General features: G+C 46.1%; 1 long non-coding RNA gene across 1 annotated transcript; it reads right to left on the bottom strand.

Moving 5' to 3' along the window:
- Window positions 1–9025: 9025 nt before the first annotated feature.
- LOC107313642 lies at window positions 9026–11671 on the bottom strand. Its single transcript, XR_001555109.2, has 2 exons — window positions 11582–11671; window positions 9026–9297 (listed from the first exon to the last, which is right to left on the bottom strand). It is a non-coding gene; the product is annotated as an uncharacterized LOC107313642 (long non-coding RNA).
- Window positions 11672–16230: the final 4559 nt, after the last annotated feature.

Genomic DNA, 16230 nt, shown 5'->3' on the forward strand with positions numbered 1-16230 from the left:
CCCACTTCTGTTGGATTTAGCAGTGTCCCTCTTAGCCTCATGCTAGGTAACCAGTTTGTGGTGAAAATAAGAGAGAAGCCCTGAGCTTCCTCTGGCAGAGCAGCTGTCACAGTGCATTGGCTTCCAGCCCCTTGCCAGCTGCCCCCAGCACCGGCTGTCTGTGTAAGTTAAGAGCCTTCTCCTGAGCTGCTGAGGACTGCCACAGCTCGCCTGTATCATTCACAGCATCCATGAGCACAGAGCTGCTGTCCGGACATCATATGCCCTGCAGCTCCATGGGCACTCAGCTGGTACAGAAGAAAAGCAACATATATTTGCACATACACACACACATGTAGCTGCACAAGTGTGCAATGGCAGCCTGGCAGGCATAAATCCAGGCTGCCACTTAGGCTTCAACAGATTTACACTGAGCAACTGGGTACACAGGGTGGGTAAATACACACACACACATGCATGCAGCCCGAACACGTGGACAGTGTGATCTGTATGTTCTGATTTGGTCTTCTCACATGAAAACCTCCCACCAGCTGCATATGCCCACACACGTGGCTCCATCTGCATTCTGTGATGCTTTACCCCTGTCCTCTTGCCATCAGCCTGGTGTAAATCCATGAGTGCCAAGACCTGCAATTAAATTGTTTGATGTGTGTCAAATGAAAGCCTGTGTGCCCCTCTCCACTCCTTGTCTCTAATGACTCTGCATCTCTCAGTGCCCCTGCCTCTGTTTTTATTGAAGGCATCATTAACATTACAAAGTAGGCTGTCTTTCACACAAACAAGATAAAAAAACTTCTTCCTCCTGGAAGAGATGTTAAGGATCATTTGAGACAAGGAAGTGATCCAAGACTACCATTATGGCTTCACCTACTGTGTCTGACAAGTCTGGTGTCCTTCTGTGATGGAATGATGGCATTGGTAGATCAAGGAAGGGCAGTTGATGTCAACTCTTTAGACAACTTCAAGGCCTTTGACATAGTCCCACACCACATCCTTATCACTAAATTGGAGAAATATGGATTTGAAAGTTGGCTATTTGGTAGATAAAGAATTGGTTGGATGGTCACAGCCAGAGGGTTGTAGTCAATGACTCTGTGTTCAGGTGGAGTCCGGTGGGGTTGGAACTAGATGATCTTTAAAGTTCCTTCCAGCCTAGGCCATTATGTGATTCTATGAAAGAATAGGTCACTGTAATTAGGGATTCAGAAAAACTGGAGAAGATGCAGCCCCCCTAGGGTGATGGAGATACCCTTACAGCCCTGCCTTCCTTCCCTGACTCTTTTTCCTGCCTTTTCCCCTTCTTCCACTTATTTCTCTACCTTCTCTTCTTCTTTCCTGACTGCCATTCTGCTGATGTCCTGCCAAGGCACTACCTGTCAATTCTTGACTTCCTTTTCTAGATAATCCAGCCTTCTTTCCTCACTCTCTCTTTCCAGACCATTGTAATCTTCCACAATGTAAGAAAAGAGGGGTCACCGTACTCTGCTGAAGGGTGAGAACACTCCCAGTGTGAGCAGGAACAGAGGAAATTCTCATAGTATCTAGATGAGAGGGGCATATGGCAAGCTGCATATGGAATGAGACAAGAAAGGATCAGAAGCCTTTTCTGGTGTCTCAGGCACCCACTAACTTTGTGAGTGATATCCTACTCTTCCATGGTCTTTCAGCTTGGCAGCTGGTGGAGATAGGCAACAGCAGGTTGACACTGTGGCTAGTGTCTGGGGACCGCAGATGCAAATGATGTAAGACCAATACCAGAGGATCATCCAGTATGGTTAAGCAGCACTGTTGGTGCTCTGAGAGAAAGAAGATGAGAAAAAGAGGAAATAATCATCTCCTGGAAATGTGTAATGTAATGTAATGTAATGTAATTAGAATGGAACAGAATAGAATAGAATAGTTCAGCTGGAAGGAACCTACAAAGATCATCAAGTCCAACTGCCTGACCACTTCAGGGCTAACCAAAAGTTAAAGCATCTTAATCCAAATGCATCTTGAACAATGACCTGAGGAGTAAATCACCTCTCTAGGAAACCTGTTCTATTCTTTAACTATCCTGAAAGTAAAGAATTTTTTCTTTTCCTTGTGGAGGGAGTCACCTAGGACTGCAACTCAGCATTGCTTCTTTGTAGTTCCAGTTTATATCACTGAATCATAGAATTCAATCACTGAGGTTGGAAAAGACCTCTAAGACAATCCAGTCTAACCATTAACCCATCACTGCCATGCCCATTAAACCATGTCACTTGATGCTACATCTGTCTTTTTCCTGAACACCTCTAGGAAATTCTGCACTTGCTACAAGGAATTGGTTGATGTAACCTTGTAGAAAGAACTTGCAGTGATGCCTCTTGGATTCCCTCTTTTCAGATCCCTCATCTTCCACACCACAAACTTCATATCTAGTAGAGGAAGCTGAGTGGGCAGACAGGGGCTTATTTTATGATTCTGTGCAGTAGGTATGGCTTTCTTTTAGGTGGTTCCAATCCTGCCCATAAATCCCCTCAAGCCACCCATCAGAGCTGGAAGTGATTCATGCAGGACTCCCTGGGCTGTGGTCTTCCCTCCCTATCCTGCCTTCAGCTGCAGGTTTCCAAAAGCTGCTGCAACCCAAAGAGAGGACAGGCAGAGCTATCACAGTGTTTGGTCACTGGCTGCTTTCTCTGCTTGCAGCAGAGGCAGTCCATAAGGAAGGCTTTCAGCTCTCCTTCTCCTGTCAGTTCTCCTTGCCTGCCCTGTTTCGACGCAGATACATTACAGTATAACGAATCTGTGACCCTTCTGGGATTTCACAGTTGTTGCTGTTCTGCGTAGCACAACTGCTCACACAATTTCACGGTGGTGACAAGGCTGGCACTCATGTCCTCTTCCCTTGGAAGGGCCCCTGGAGACAAAGGAAAAGATCTTTTAGGCTGAATTTGAGTGTTAGCACTCCAGAGCACTTCTCAGCTGTGGCCTCTGTTCTGCAATGCAACCTCATCCTCTACTGAGCCAATGTGTGCTTAGACCACATCATCTGATGTGATGGAACAGGGATGCACAAACTCACAGAGCATGTTTGCAGGCAGAAAGGGTCCACTTACTGCCTTAGTACTAAAGTTTTGTGTCCTGAAATTTGGACATGCTGTGGATGACTTCATGTAGTGCAAATGGGGCTATAAGTTGGATTCCCTAAGTCTAACAAAGATGTCTTATTTGGAGCTGGGCATGTCCTAGCAAAATTATGTGGGAGCTCAACTTTTCTCTGTGTCTTTGTGATCCTCCTTTGTGTCCTTCACACTGTTTAGCCCCTGTTCATTTACCAGAAGGGACCACTTATCTTTTCAAACTTTCCATTACATCCTTGCCCAGCCCCCTGTCTCTTTCAACTCTTCCTACTTGGACCACATTTCTGACATGGAACAAACTGTGTTCTGGCACCCTACCCTCCCTGCTGCCCTGGCCTGGACAGCCATTCATTACTGGCTGAGGATATGAGTCTCCAGAGCATGGGAGTACTTCCTCCTCATGAAATATTGACACAACCCTTTGCTGTTCCATCCCCATCCACCCCATCCCTCTCCCTCCTCTCCTCATGCAGTCTGTGTTTGTCAATCACCTCTTCAATCTGGCTTTCCTTTTCAAAAATTCTTTTTCATCTCTCAGATGCTTTTTCTTTTTTCTTATCTTCCCAGGGAGGGGAGTATGAAGGGGTGGCACGCAGAGAGGGCACTACCCCAGCTGCTGCTAGACAGACAAAGGCAGCTTGTGCACTGCTCAGCTCTTAATTGCCTGCATTCTGGCATTTCAGCCCATCCTTACTGATGAAACAGAAATGTGCAGTTCCATCACAGTAGAAAATATTACAAGAGAAGAGATTCCTGCTTAAGGGAGGAGGCAAGGTGGGAGACAACTTGCCCGGGGTGACCCCAACCAAACTTGTTCTCCCCTCCTGCTGCACTGGAGCCAGCTGTTAGCCTTCCTCGGGCTTTCCTCCTCCCACCCTGTGCATTCAGTGAACTCTCCCATGAGGCATCATCATTAAATGCCAATGTGGGAATGAAGACAGAGCTGTTAATTGGCTTGCTTGTATAAACAGCTCCATTTGAGCTGGCAAATTGGTTGGGCAGCGCATCTTGAGCACCCAGCACTGGGTTTTGGGGAAGATGTGGGAGGCAGTGGGTCTGTGAGGCCCTATGAGCTTCCTTTCTGCCTGTAAGAGCCAGTTACCCCTAGCTCATATGGGTCTCATTTTCCATCCCAAATTCCAGCCAGGAAATCACTGTATGGGGTAATACAATTGCAATATCTAAATTTCAGTATCCAAAGGAGGTCTGTAAGAAAGAAGAGGACAGACTCTTTATCAGATGACCTTTCAGGGTCCCTTCCAATTCAGATGATTCTATGATTCTATGATAAGAAGCTACAACTTACCCTCAGTTCCCCAAACCTTTCTTTTAACAGCACATGACACCTGATGGGTACTGTGCCCATGGCCACAGATCAGGCAGTTGCTGCCAGATGCACCACAAAGCTTCCTCAAATGTTTACCAAATGTTTTCCAGGCAGGTATCTACAACATAAAACAGGAGACCCTGTGCTCCTGTGGGTCAGATGCAGGCCTGAAATCACCACTGCAAAGAGTGGAGAGTGTTTGACCTCTGGGGAAAAGAAGAAGATGAGATGTGGGGTACAGCATTCCAGAGAGCATGAATTTAAGCTGTAAGCCAAAGGAGAGGGATTTGTGGGGGAAGAAGGGGATGCCACAGGAAGAATTATTTGGGATCTGTGCAAAAAGCAGGTGGGACTTCACACCTCATAGGATCAAGGCTGGGCTGTTTATATCAGCTCGCCTTGCCTGGATTTTATTCTGGCGATGAACGTGTTCTGAAAACAAACAGAACATCGAGGAGGAAACTTGTGGAGCGAGTGACTGTTTTTTTGGTTGCTAAGCCATCTGTTCTGCTCCAGCAGCTCACGGAGGGCTCTGCCATCACTCTGTGTCTGCCTGCCTGTGTTTGTGTGTGGGTGGCTGGCGCTAGCTGGCGTGGCAAGAGAGAGTCTTGGGGCGGAGGGGAGGATGTATATGTGCTGGGGGAAGTCAGTTGTTTTCAGCAAATTTGCTCAGGAGGGGAGGAGGAAAGTTGGCTGTGGCAATGTATGCAAACAGGAGTGCCAGAGGGCAATCCAGGGAGTGTGTGTGCAGGGGGGCTGTGCTTTTCTGTGTGGCTGGAAAGGGTGGTGCATGAATTCTGGGAGCAAGGATTGTAGGCACAGGGTTACATCAATACAGAGGGCCACATCTGCAGCTGCAGGGCTGGTCAGTGCATTGGCAAAGCTGCCTGCAGGTGGGGGCAGAGATGGATGTTCATGTCAAGGAGCGGCACTGCTAAAGCACTGGTGGAGAAAGCATGTGGGTGGATATCACGCACATGCCACCCTCTGGGCTGAGAGAGGTGAGGTGGAGTTGTGAGCTTGTAGGGGGGAGGTGGGGGGGGTGCATGGCACACACTGTGGGTGATGTGAACAGAGCAGTATCATCCTCTTCATATTCAGTTGTGCAGCCTCTACAGCTTTAACTGTGCTGTAATGATGAAGGATGGTGCAGGCTAATGATCTCTGCATATTTATTTTCAGTTTGAATATTAGGAAAGTCTTCTCAGAAATAGCAATGCTGCAGTGGCACAGGCTGCCCAGGGAGGTGGTGCAGTCACTGTCCCTGGAGGTGTTCCAGAACCGTGTGGATGTGGCACTGAGGGACGTGGTCAGTGGGCATGGTGGGGATGGGACTGGGTGATCTTAGGGGTCTTTTCCAGCCTTAATGATTCTGTGATTCTATGATTTCCCCAAACCAGGCTGTGATCCATTCCCACATCTTTCCTGTCCTGATTTCATCCTATCCTGCTCCTTGCAAAGCAAGACAGATTGCCACAGCAGCTGTAGCTTCCCCTGTCCTACCTCTCAGAGCTCAGAGCACCCAGGTACTGCACTGAGGGAGAGCTGACCTGTATTGGGCACGCATGGTGCTCCTTACCCACACTCAGCACTGCTCAGCTGCTGGATTAGATTTAATGGTGCCTCTTGAAATCTGAGCACTGCTGTGATAGCATTAAATAATGGGTAGGGCTGAGATTTGAGAGGGGGACCCTAGATTGCTCCTAGCTGCCATGACAGCCCTGTGGGATTTTGGAGATCTTAGCTTTTCCATAGACTTGCGGAGAATATTTCACTTGTTTTCATTCAGCTTTAAAATAAATCAACTCTGGACGGCCATTCATTTTAATCACCCTCAGTGACCAGAGATCCAAGAAGGTAAGCAAAAACTTTAAGAGACAAGGTATTTGACCAAGAGGACAAGATGCAATTGTTGGCCCTGTAGGATAACATACAACTGGGTACCATCAAAAGCAGCCAGGCTAAGAATTGCAGCAGGAAATCCTACCACTCCTTTTTACATCTGTCCTAGAAGTAAATACTCCCCCAGCTATGAATGACCACATAAGTTCTGCTTTCATACTTTTGGACAGTTGCATCACAAACACAGAAACACAAAATCACAGGATACTCTGAGTTGGAAGGGACCCATAAGGACCATTGAGTCCAGCTTGTGGCTCCACACAGGACAACTCAAAAATCAGTCCATATGTCTGAGGACGGTGCCCCAATGCCCCCTGAACTCCAGCAGGCCCAGTGCTGTGAACACTGCCTTGGGGAGCCCATTCCATGCCTGACCACTCTCTGGTGAAGAACCTTTTCCTGATATCCAACCTGACCTATTCCTGGGCAGCCTGTGTTGCAAACAGAGCACATGATAGGACACTTGCACTAGAAGGTTAGCAGAGTTTTTCCTTTCCATGTATCAGGACAGCAAAAGGGGGCTCTGGACAGGGCATTTGCACTTGGTGTGAGCTGTGTCACTCTTGGGAACGCAGGCAGAATAATAGGAGTCTGCACAAATCAATACTGTTAATGGGGAGCCTTATTGACTTCACCACCTGAGATAGCCACATAAAAATGGATTTAGGAGAAAGCAGTGGGGGAAGAAAATAAGTGGGTTCTGCTGAGAAAGAGGGAGGAAGGAGAAGTGAAAGAGGAAGAACCCAGGAGAAGGAAAGTCGTAAGAAACAGAGGGAGGTAAGGCACTGCATGTGATATGTACTCTGTTTAAATGGAAGGTGTGTAATCTCCCCATGTCTAGGAGGTGTTTGAGAGAACCTGTTAGGGATTTATTAGAAAATAAAAATGCTCTAATTGAAAGCGAGTAGAGACAATTTGTATTAATAACAGGAGAAGTCATCAAATAATAGAATTGTTTAAAATCTATTAGTTTGCTCCACGCAGTGAAAAGAAAGTGTTGATTATCTTGATATAGAACGTATTAAAATGAGAGCCCAGGCTCCTGGTCCCCTATGCAGATTAAAGACATAATTTATTGAAGCAATTTATTTTCTGGTGAGAAGAAGAGGGGAAAAATGGAAAAGAAGTATGATAAGAGCTGCAATCAAGTCTTGGATTCTTAATCTGAAGACCTGCCTCTTATCTGCCTTCTTTCAGTCATTAGAAAATAATATTCATTTCTCGGTTGGGTTTAAAGAAGCAGGAAGAGGCAGGGTGGCTGGGAAAAGGGAAGATACCTGAAGGAGGCCTGCCATTCACCTCTTGAGGTTTAAGTTCTTGACAACAGTTGCTTCAAATCCAAGGTAAATCAACCATGAGTTGCCAGGAGTAGCAGCAGTAGCTGGAGCTTGCCGGTCAGCATGGAAGTGCAGACTGTCTAATCCTCCCCAATGATAAAAGGAATACATTGCTAAAGTGGAGATTAATTTGGTGCTGAATAATTCATTCATTCATTGTTTGTCTCTTTGTTAATAAACCACAGTGGGGAAATAAAAACAGTGACTCCAGCATTCATGCTTGAAGCCCAATACAATCAATGGGCATTTAGATGAGTAAATAGAAATCTGGCAATTAGAAATCTGATACGTTTGGATCTGGAGATCAGCCTTGGAACATGATTTCCCTGGCATGCTCACTGAAAAGGTCCTGCAGGCTGGTGTGTATTGCTGTTCTACTTTTTTTTTTTTTTCTTAGATAAAGGCCTCGATCCCCCCTCGCATTATTTTCTTATGACTTCATTGTGAACCACCTAAACTCATCCAGTGCAATCACAGGAATTTGACAGCACAGCACTTCCCGCCTACTCCATCCTTGTGTCATCTGCTTGCACTCTTCACGTTTTTGTAACCAGACATCTCTCACCCCACAGACAAAACTCCGATCTCAAAACTGAACCAGAAATGAGAAGCAGAGTTAAGGTTTCAGAGGAGACGCAGGCAAGAGGTGTTGTTGTGGGGCTGATACTGTGCGTCCAAAGAGAAGTGAGGGCAGCCAAGAGATCTGAGCTGAGAGCAGTTCTGTGGTCTTGCTCACAGTAGGTGTTCTTTTTCTCAGCCCATTTTCTAAAGTCACTACTTTTGATCGCGGGAGAGAAGCTGGATGTGCCATTGAATTGGTTCTGTAATGGGCCTATCAAAGCGCTGTGTGTGCACAATTGGGATGTCTTTGTGAGATAACGACTTTTCTTACACTTCCTTTGGATATGTACTTACACAGTAACACCTTCTTAAAGGACTTTTTCTGTTTATGTACTGTTATGAATCCTGATGTTTATAATTCAAGCTTTCGGTCAATTCTTCCCTTTCCTGCAGCAGCACTGTTTTCACTGCTCTTGGTGTGCTTTTTTCATTAACACTTGTTGATTTCTGTCCTTCCTTTCAGCTTCCATCTTTTACCTTTGCTCAGCGTAGGGACAATGTGATAATATCACTTTGCAAGGAGAGAACTTATTTTTCCTTTTATGCCACTTCAAGTAACACTTTCCTTACTATATCCTATTGCTATTGGACCCAGCGGGAAGTGTCTCCCCTCCTTCTAAATAACTCAAGCAGGTTTTTTTTTTTTACCCTGTTTCTACCATATCTCCAGACTCTTGAACAATCTTTGAGGCATCTTCCAGATAGGGGTCTTTTAAGCATACCTGTGTGGGTCCAAGAGCTGATTCACCACCTTTATTTAACTGAGATTGTTAATGGATCTTATTGCCGTTGTCACGAGTCCAGTTTGTGTGGTACTGTATTACACCCCGGTCAGTGAGGATGCTGCTCTGCCCATGCTTGAGTCATCTTCAGCTTCTGAATCATCCTTGTTTGTGGAGCAAAAAGCTCCCTGAAAATTAGTATGCACCTCTTTCCAGCCATAATAAGAATATATTTGCCACTCTTAGCTGTCCAGTGAGGGTAGTATCCCCTTAAATTGGGACTGTAAAAAAAGGAGAGAAATCTGTCAGTATTTCTGGGTGATCAGAAACATGTCTGTACTTGGTTTACTGCAAACAGGTGGGTATTTATGTGTTAGAGATGCAGACATGTATAAGTACACAATATTGTACTCCCACCAAATCCTCCTTCCAGGTTATCAAACCCTGTGGGAATAAACACTCTCTCATTCTCAAATGCCCTCACCAATTAGTGTGACAGACCAGACTCGGGTTGCATCACTGCCTCCCTTTCTTATTATCCTCTATTGCCTTGAAAAAGGTCCTGAAGCAGATACCATTAAGGGAGCAGGCACTCTTCTTCTACATACCCAAACATTTTTCTTTTCTCCAAAGCTCTGTAATTGATAGGGAAAAAAAAAAGATGGTTTCTAATATGAAAACAAGGAGATAGATAGATCAAAAATGCTATAGGTGAAAACACACGGGTCTGCAGCATCTCTGCTCCCAGCCTTTGCAATTTCTATGCGCCTATGTTGATGCTCATAGCCATCAAGATAAAATTCAGACATAATTTTCCTTCTGTCACAGATATTTGGCATCATCACCCCAGGAAAAAAAAAACTGCTCTGCTCCCCAATAACTCCTTTTCTTTGCTTGAATCACTTAAAATCATCCCCCCATGACATTTTTTGCTTCTTCGGAGAGTCTGGGGGCATATCTTCCCTTCCCTTTTCCCCCAGACTACTGTTCCAAGAAGATCCCAAAGGCCCATAGACAGAGCCATACATCAGTACTGAACATACACAGGACAGTCTGAGCATCATTCTCAGATTGTCTGCACCACAGCAGTCAGCCCACTCTCACTCATGGCTGTGGATTGCGCGGATCAACAATCTTCTGGATGACGTTCATGCCTGGTTTGAGGCATGAATGCCGAGGGTCATTTATAAGGCCCATCTGTTCTAGAAGAGGGAAGAAGAATTTAACCATCTGAGCATAAGCTCTTTCAGGCCACTTGGGTTTGGTAACAAGCACAGTAAACCCATGACAGCTTGGCCCACATCTAAAGAATTAGCTCCATATTCTAACATAATCTCAGACATCCAGAGCAAACCCTATGTACACTCCTCACCTCTTCACCCCCTGCAGAGAAGCAGCAACCATCTTGCTTTTGGATCACTTGGTAGCCCAAACTTGTGGAGGGATGGCAGGAATGGCTTTGATAAGAAATTTGAGCTGTGTCACAAAATCAGATCTTGGCAGCAGATTCCACTGACCCCTGCAACTAAGGGAAAATATCAGAGCCTGTGTTTCTAGCTTTGTCCTTCGCTATCTCCACTTCATATATGCACCCTGAAGGCAGAACAAGGTAAGACTTCCCATTTGTCCTTTGCTAGACATGCATCTAGATGTGGGTTTGTGTGCTTGGTGTAAAGAAACACTTTCTTGAAGAGACAGAAATCCTTGGGAAGGAGCTAGTGAAAGATGTTGATGACAGGTTTTAGAAGGAGGAGCTGAAGAATACCTGAGGTAACTGATAATGTTGGTACTTGGAACAGTAACCAGGCTGGGCTGTGGAAACAAGAAGGGACAATAGAGGCTGGGGCTAGGTATCAGGAAGGAAGCAGTCCCTGTATCTCAACTAATGCTCTCTGGCAGGGTAGCAATGCTAATGGTTATTAAATGTGTCAGCTTCAAGATTTAGCAAAATGGTACCTCTCCTGATGCATCTCATCTTGGCACACAGAGCCCAAAGCAGGAGAGAAATTAGGGCCCGCAGACTGTACACGTTGAGTGTGGGGCTGCTCCTTCCTCTTGTCAGGGAGCTTATTCCCATGATTCTGCACCTCACCATGACAATCCTGTGCTGTGCTGTTTGCTAAGAGCATGCCTGTTTCTAGCTGAGAAGACATTTGCCATCACCTACACAGACCTGCTCTCCTCTCAAGGACAAGGGAATGGTTCCTTGCCCTTAGGAGGGAAAAAAGGGAAATAGGCCCATTCCTTAAAGGAAAAGCAGAAGATTGGGTATGGAGTTGATCCTATGGAGTGGAGTGAGGTAGAAATGTGGCAGAAATGGCTGGTTGCTGGCTGGAACACTGTGGGTTGGGTCTTTCCAGTGTGTCCTGGTGGTGGAAGACCATCCTTGGTCAGGTTTGACTCACCACTTTGCTGCTCTGCCACACAGACCCTAGTTGAGGAGCTGGTGGAAGGAAGAGACTGGTCTGCCTCTACTCTGTGGGCAGATGGGAAAAGACAGTACACGGAGTACCAGAAAGACAATGTGAAAGAAATGTGCTTTTAGGGAGAGGTGGAACAGTATACCTTTTGCAACTTCAGTCCATGCCCTTCAGTCTGCTCTGCCCTTCCCTTACACCTACGGAGGGGACTTTTGGGCACAGCAATGGCATCTAGTTTTGTTGCTGGGAAGGAAGTCTAATGGCAGAGTAATTACGGCAACCTAACTGTCTCATAGTGACCATGGAATCCACCGCCATCTATCTATAACCAAACCTCGCACTACAGAATTCCAGCTTAAAACCCAACTAAGTTTTTTCCTTCTACTGTTAAGCAGCCACAGCCTGGCCTGACAGAGTTGGACTCTGTCTCCCTCCCAGGCTTTTCTTGGCTGTGTTATGATTTGATCCATCTTCTTGCCAGGTGGCTGAGTGCCATGCTACCAGCACTGGAGATGGATGCACTTGTTACCCAGCCAGCTAGGGAGTACCGCCCCTGGGGCTCTGGCCATACAAGTTGTCAGTGACCCAAGCAATGTGGTTTCTCTTGCAAACTCACTCACAGCTGAAGAGCAAACCTTCAGGTACCTTTCTGGCTTTCTCTGGGCTGTAAAGGAGCAGTAAGCACAGAAATGCCTCACACCTTCTGTGTGCAAATGCCCTGTGTGTCAGAGGTGATCACCCTAAATTAAGCTCCAAATTACTAATTAACTGACAAATATTCTCTTGTTTTAATCCACATCTTTCCCACTTCCACTCAGGCTTAAATATTGGGTTGAGAGTGCTGGAGAAGCAGGGAGGCTACTTCTGACTCTGTGTTAGAATGAGGTTACGTGGGCTCTTGGGTCATACATCTTGATGACAGATTACCCAAGCCAGTATGGCAGAGTGTTTCCCCAGTGGCACCTGAATGATGCCTTTCCTCTTTTCTCTTCTTGCTCTCTTCCTCATGGTGGTGAGGGGAAGCAATGCTTGCTGGGAGAGTCACACACAATCACAGTCACAGAAACACAGAATGGCTAGGGTTGGTAAGGACCTCAAAGCCCACCCAGTCTCAATCTCTGTCGTGGGCAGGGCTGCCCCCCACCAGCTCTGGCTGCCCAGGACCCCATCCAACCTGGCCTTGAATGCTTCCAGGGATAGGGCACCCACCACTTTCTGGGCAGCTGTGCCAGCACCTCATCACCCTCTGAATAAAGAACTTCCTCCTAACATCTCCTAACCTAAATCTCCCCTCTTTTAGCCATACCTCCTTGTCTTATCATTATCAGAGGCCTTGTTGCCTCTATTTTGGACCCCTCAAATATAAAAAATAATTGAGGTCCTCGAGTGTGTCCAGAGAAGGACAGCAAACCTGTGAAGGGTCTGCAGCACAAGTCTTATGGGGAGCAGCTGAAGGAACCGAGATTGTTCAGCCTGGAGAAGAGAAGTTCAGGGGAGACCTCATCAGAACAGTTCCAGAACCGTGTGGATGTGGCTCTGAGGGACATGGTTAGTGGGCACGGTGGGGATGGGCTGACAGTTGGACTCAGTGATCCACACCCTCCTTCTTCTGAAGGTATCCCTCCGCTGAGTCATTCCTAAAACTTTCCCTGGAGCATATCTCCTCCTGGTTTTCCTTCACTACTTTTAATCTTTTAATCATGTTCCACTTGTCATTTGGCTTGCCTCTTCCCAAGCCTTCTTGTCCGCGTTCTTCTAATCCAGCTCCTCAGAAACTCACTTTCTTGCTCCTTTTCTCCTAAGGAGCATTTTTGTCCTTTCCTCTTCACTACTGACATATCCTCACCTGTATATGCTGCATGTCATGTTCCTAAAAGGAGAAGAGTAAAAAGAGGAAAGCCCCCCCCCCCATTTTTCATCCTGTGCAAAAGAAATTCTTTCAAAGCCTTTCAAAGGACTGGGACAAGCACTGCAGGTAGGAAGAGAGTGATAGAGCTTCTTGCTATATGTACTGGAAGCACGTCTGATGAAGCAAGATGCTGAGCTGGTTTGAGCATTCTGATCGCAGCAGCATGCAAAATCCTATTATGGCTTTACTACAGCAAGTTTAATACACTGAACCCTTCATTGCTCCAGCTGCCCCTGCCAGGCATCTCTGAAATTCACACCAACAGGTTTTCAATCTCTTAGCAAACCTCAGCTCACAGAAGTAGCTCTCAGGAGGAGGGGAGGAATTATGCAACAGCTCCAAACCTGACTGCAGGACAGAGGTTTCCCTCTTCCTCTCCCACTGCAAAGCCCCACGGGTTTGCTAAGGGTTACCCCATCCAAATGGATGATTTTAAGGATCATCTTTGCAGCATAGCGAACACTTCCTGACGCATTCTGAGTATTTGATTTTTCTGAAGAAAAGAGGACGTACTTCTGAATTTGGGAAACGGAGATGGGGAAGTATCACAGGTGAATCTGTAACAAAGCAGGGAATCATGGAGTAGTCTGTGGCAAAGCTGGGAAGGAACGTCGTATCGTGCCCTATGGAGCCATACGTCAAACATTGGTATTTTCTAAAATAAAAGTTAGAAAAAATAAAGAATAAAAGGATTCTTCTGTGTGTGATTACAAAGTACTGAGCAGGGCTGCATGTGGTGCAGAGGTGTTTTGATCAGGTGCTGGGGAACAGAGGAGGGTAAGCATTTGGGAGAAGAAAGGAGTCTAAGAACACACTTTACAGCAGGAGTTGAGTTATCTGATGAAAGAACTGCATGGAAATGATGCAAATCTCACTGCTTTGTCCTAAACATCATGATATTTAACATTTTCCTTAAAGCCTCAGCACCTGGAGTTGGGGGAATCAAATGACAATTTCAATTCTTGTTATCAAACACAAGAAAGGAAAGAGAGAAGTGAGGTACTTTCTCTTCTCCAGAGAGAGAAAATAACCTCAAAATATAACCAAACAAAGGTCCCCTGGATATTCAAATAAAACACCGTGGTTTTTTAAATAGTTTTACATTTGGATAAGTTAGGGATATTTAGGTCTAGCTTGGCACGGAGGTGTGATGAAATGATGAATGGGGATAAGAAGGTACTGTACTGGAAAAGAAATGTGTGTCTACATACCTGTGTTGCCCATCGTAACATCAGTTTTCACTGCAGCAGAGTAAAGATGTTGCTGTATGGACATCAGCCACTGAGAGGTGAATGTGTGTGTGACTGGGGTGTGGGGTCAGCTGAATTTCTGGGCATTTATGAGGCTTCATGGCCCTGAGCAGCCAGATCCCTCTCCCCTGAGGTCCCTCTCCCTTCTCTGTGTGCAAAGCGTGGTTCCCTGTTGAATGCCCTGTGGAGAGGAGGCCAGGCAGCACATTAACTCCTGGATATTGAAATCACAGCTCAGAAGCACAGGGCTGCAGCAAGGGAAACAACTGCCAGACACGTGCAGAACAGAGCCCTTTCACACTATGATAATGGCTTTGGTCTTGCCAGCCTTCTCTTCTGCCCTCCCCTGAAACCTTGCTGTTTATTCTGAGTCTATTACTGGCTCCCATTTTGTATATTCCAGTCTTGTATAGGCTCAAGCACAACCATATGAGAGGAAGGGGATAACTGGGTGCAAATTTGGAGGCTCTTCTTCCACTCCACCACTGACATAATAGGATCTTATCTACGCAGAAAGTGCGAGTGTAGCCCTCACTGTCCTCTCTCTCCACCAAAAGCTGGTTCTGGAAGCCCTGCTGGAATGTGGGGCTTTTTTCTCAGTCATAAGGCAGCAGGAAGCAGACAAATCACTGTTATCTGTGTCTCTTCCTTCTCCAGGAGGGCTGCGTATCTTTTTCATTTAGGTAATAACAGGCTTTTGGCAGAGCCTTCAGCACAAACCCAAGATGCAGGTGAGCTGAGTAGTTTGACGCTGGTTTAGAAAGCCTTTGCACAGGTAATAGGGGGGGGTTCTCTAGATCTCTGCCAGGGCAGACTTGGAGTTTCCAAAGTAGAGCCTGGCTGAGGTGCAGGGAAAGATGGAGAAGCAGCATTGCTGGTCAGGGAAAAGAGGAAAGAGGCAGATTTACAGTCGATCGGTCACAGAGTCATTAAGGATGGAAAAGTCCTCTAAGATCACTTGGTCCAACCTCCAGCCCATACCCACCATGCCCACTGACCACATCCCTCATTGCCACATCCACACAGTTCTGGAACACCTCCAGCGATGGTGACTGCACCACCTCCCTGGGATTTGATGGAGGTGGGATTGCAATGGAACCCTCATAGAGAGGAGCAAGCTGAAGGAGACACCATATGAAGGAAAAGACAAAGAAAGGAATGAGGTGGAAAAATCAGAGCAGGGAGAGAATAGGAAATTCTGGAAAGGAGCGTAGATATCACAGAATCACAGAATAACTCAAGCTGGAAGGGACCATAAGGATTATCAAGCTCGGCTCCTGGGTGAACATCAAAATTCTGATGATGGCAGACAGTTCTGAACACAGTATTGAAGAAGCAAAACAGTATCTTTCTGCAGACTTTATGCCGTACTGGGGGAGGGTCAGTGACAAGCTCCAAGAAGCTCCTGACTGTTAGGTGACTTTTCAAACAGGTGCAGGAATTGATATTTCTCTCCCTTTTATTTTCTCTCCCACGTTGCAATGGAAAATAAATTAGCGCACATGCACACACACAAAGAACAAGCTCAAACTCAGTCATGGGTTAAGTTTGTTAATATATCAGAGTATTTCAAGGCATCTCTCCTCAGCCAGTCGATTTTTAAAAGTCATTTTTTTTCTCCTCCAAAAAAGATTG

Source organism: Coturnix japonica, chromosome 1 (genome assembly GCF_001577835.2).
Source record: "Coturnix japonica isolate 7356 chromosome 1, Coturnix japonica 2.1, whole genome shotgun sequence".
NCBI classification, from domain to species: domain Eukaryota; kingdom Metazoa; phylum Chordata; class Aves; order Galliformes; family Phasianidae; genus Coturnix; species Coturnix japonica.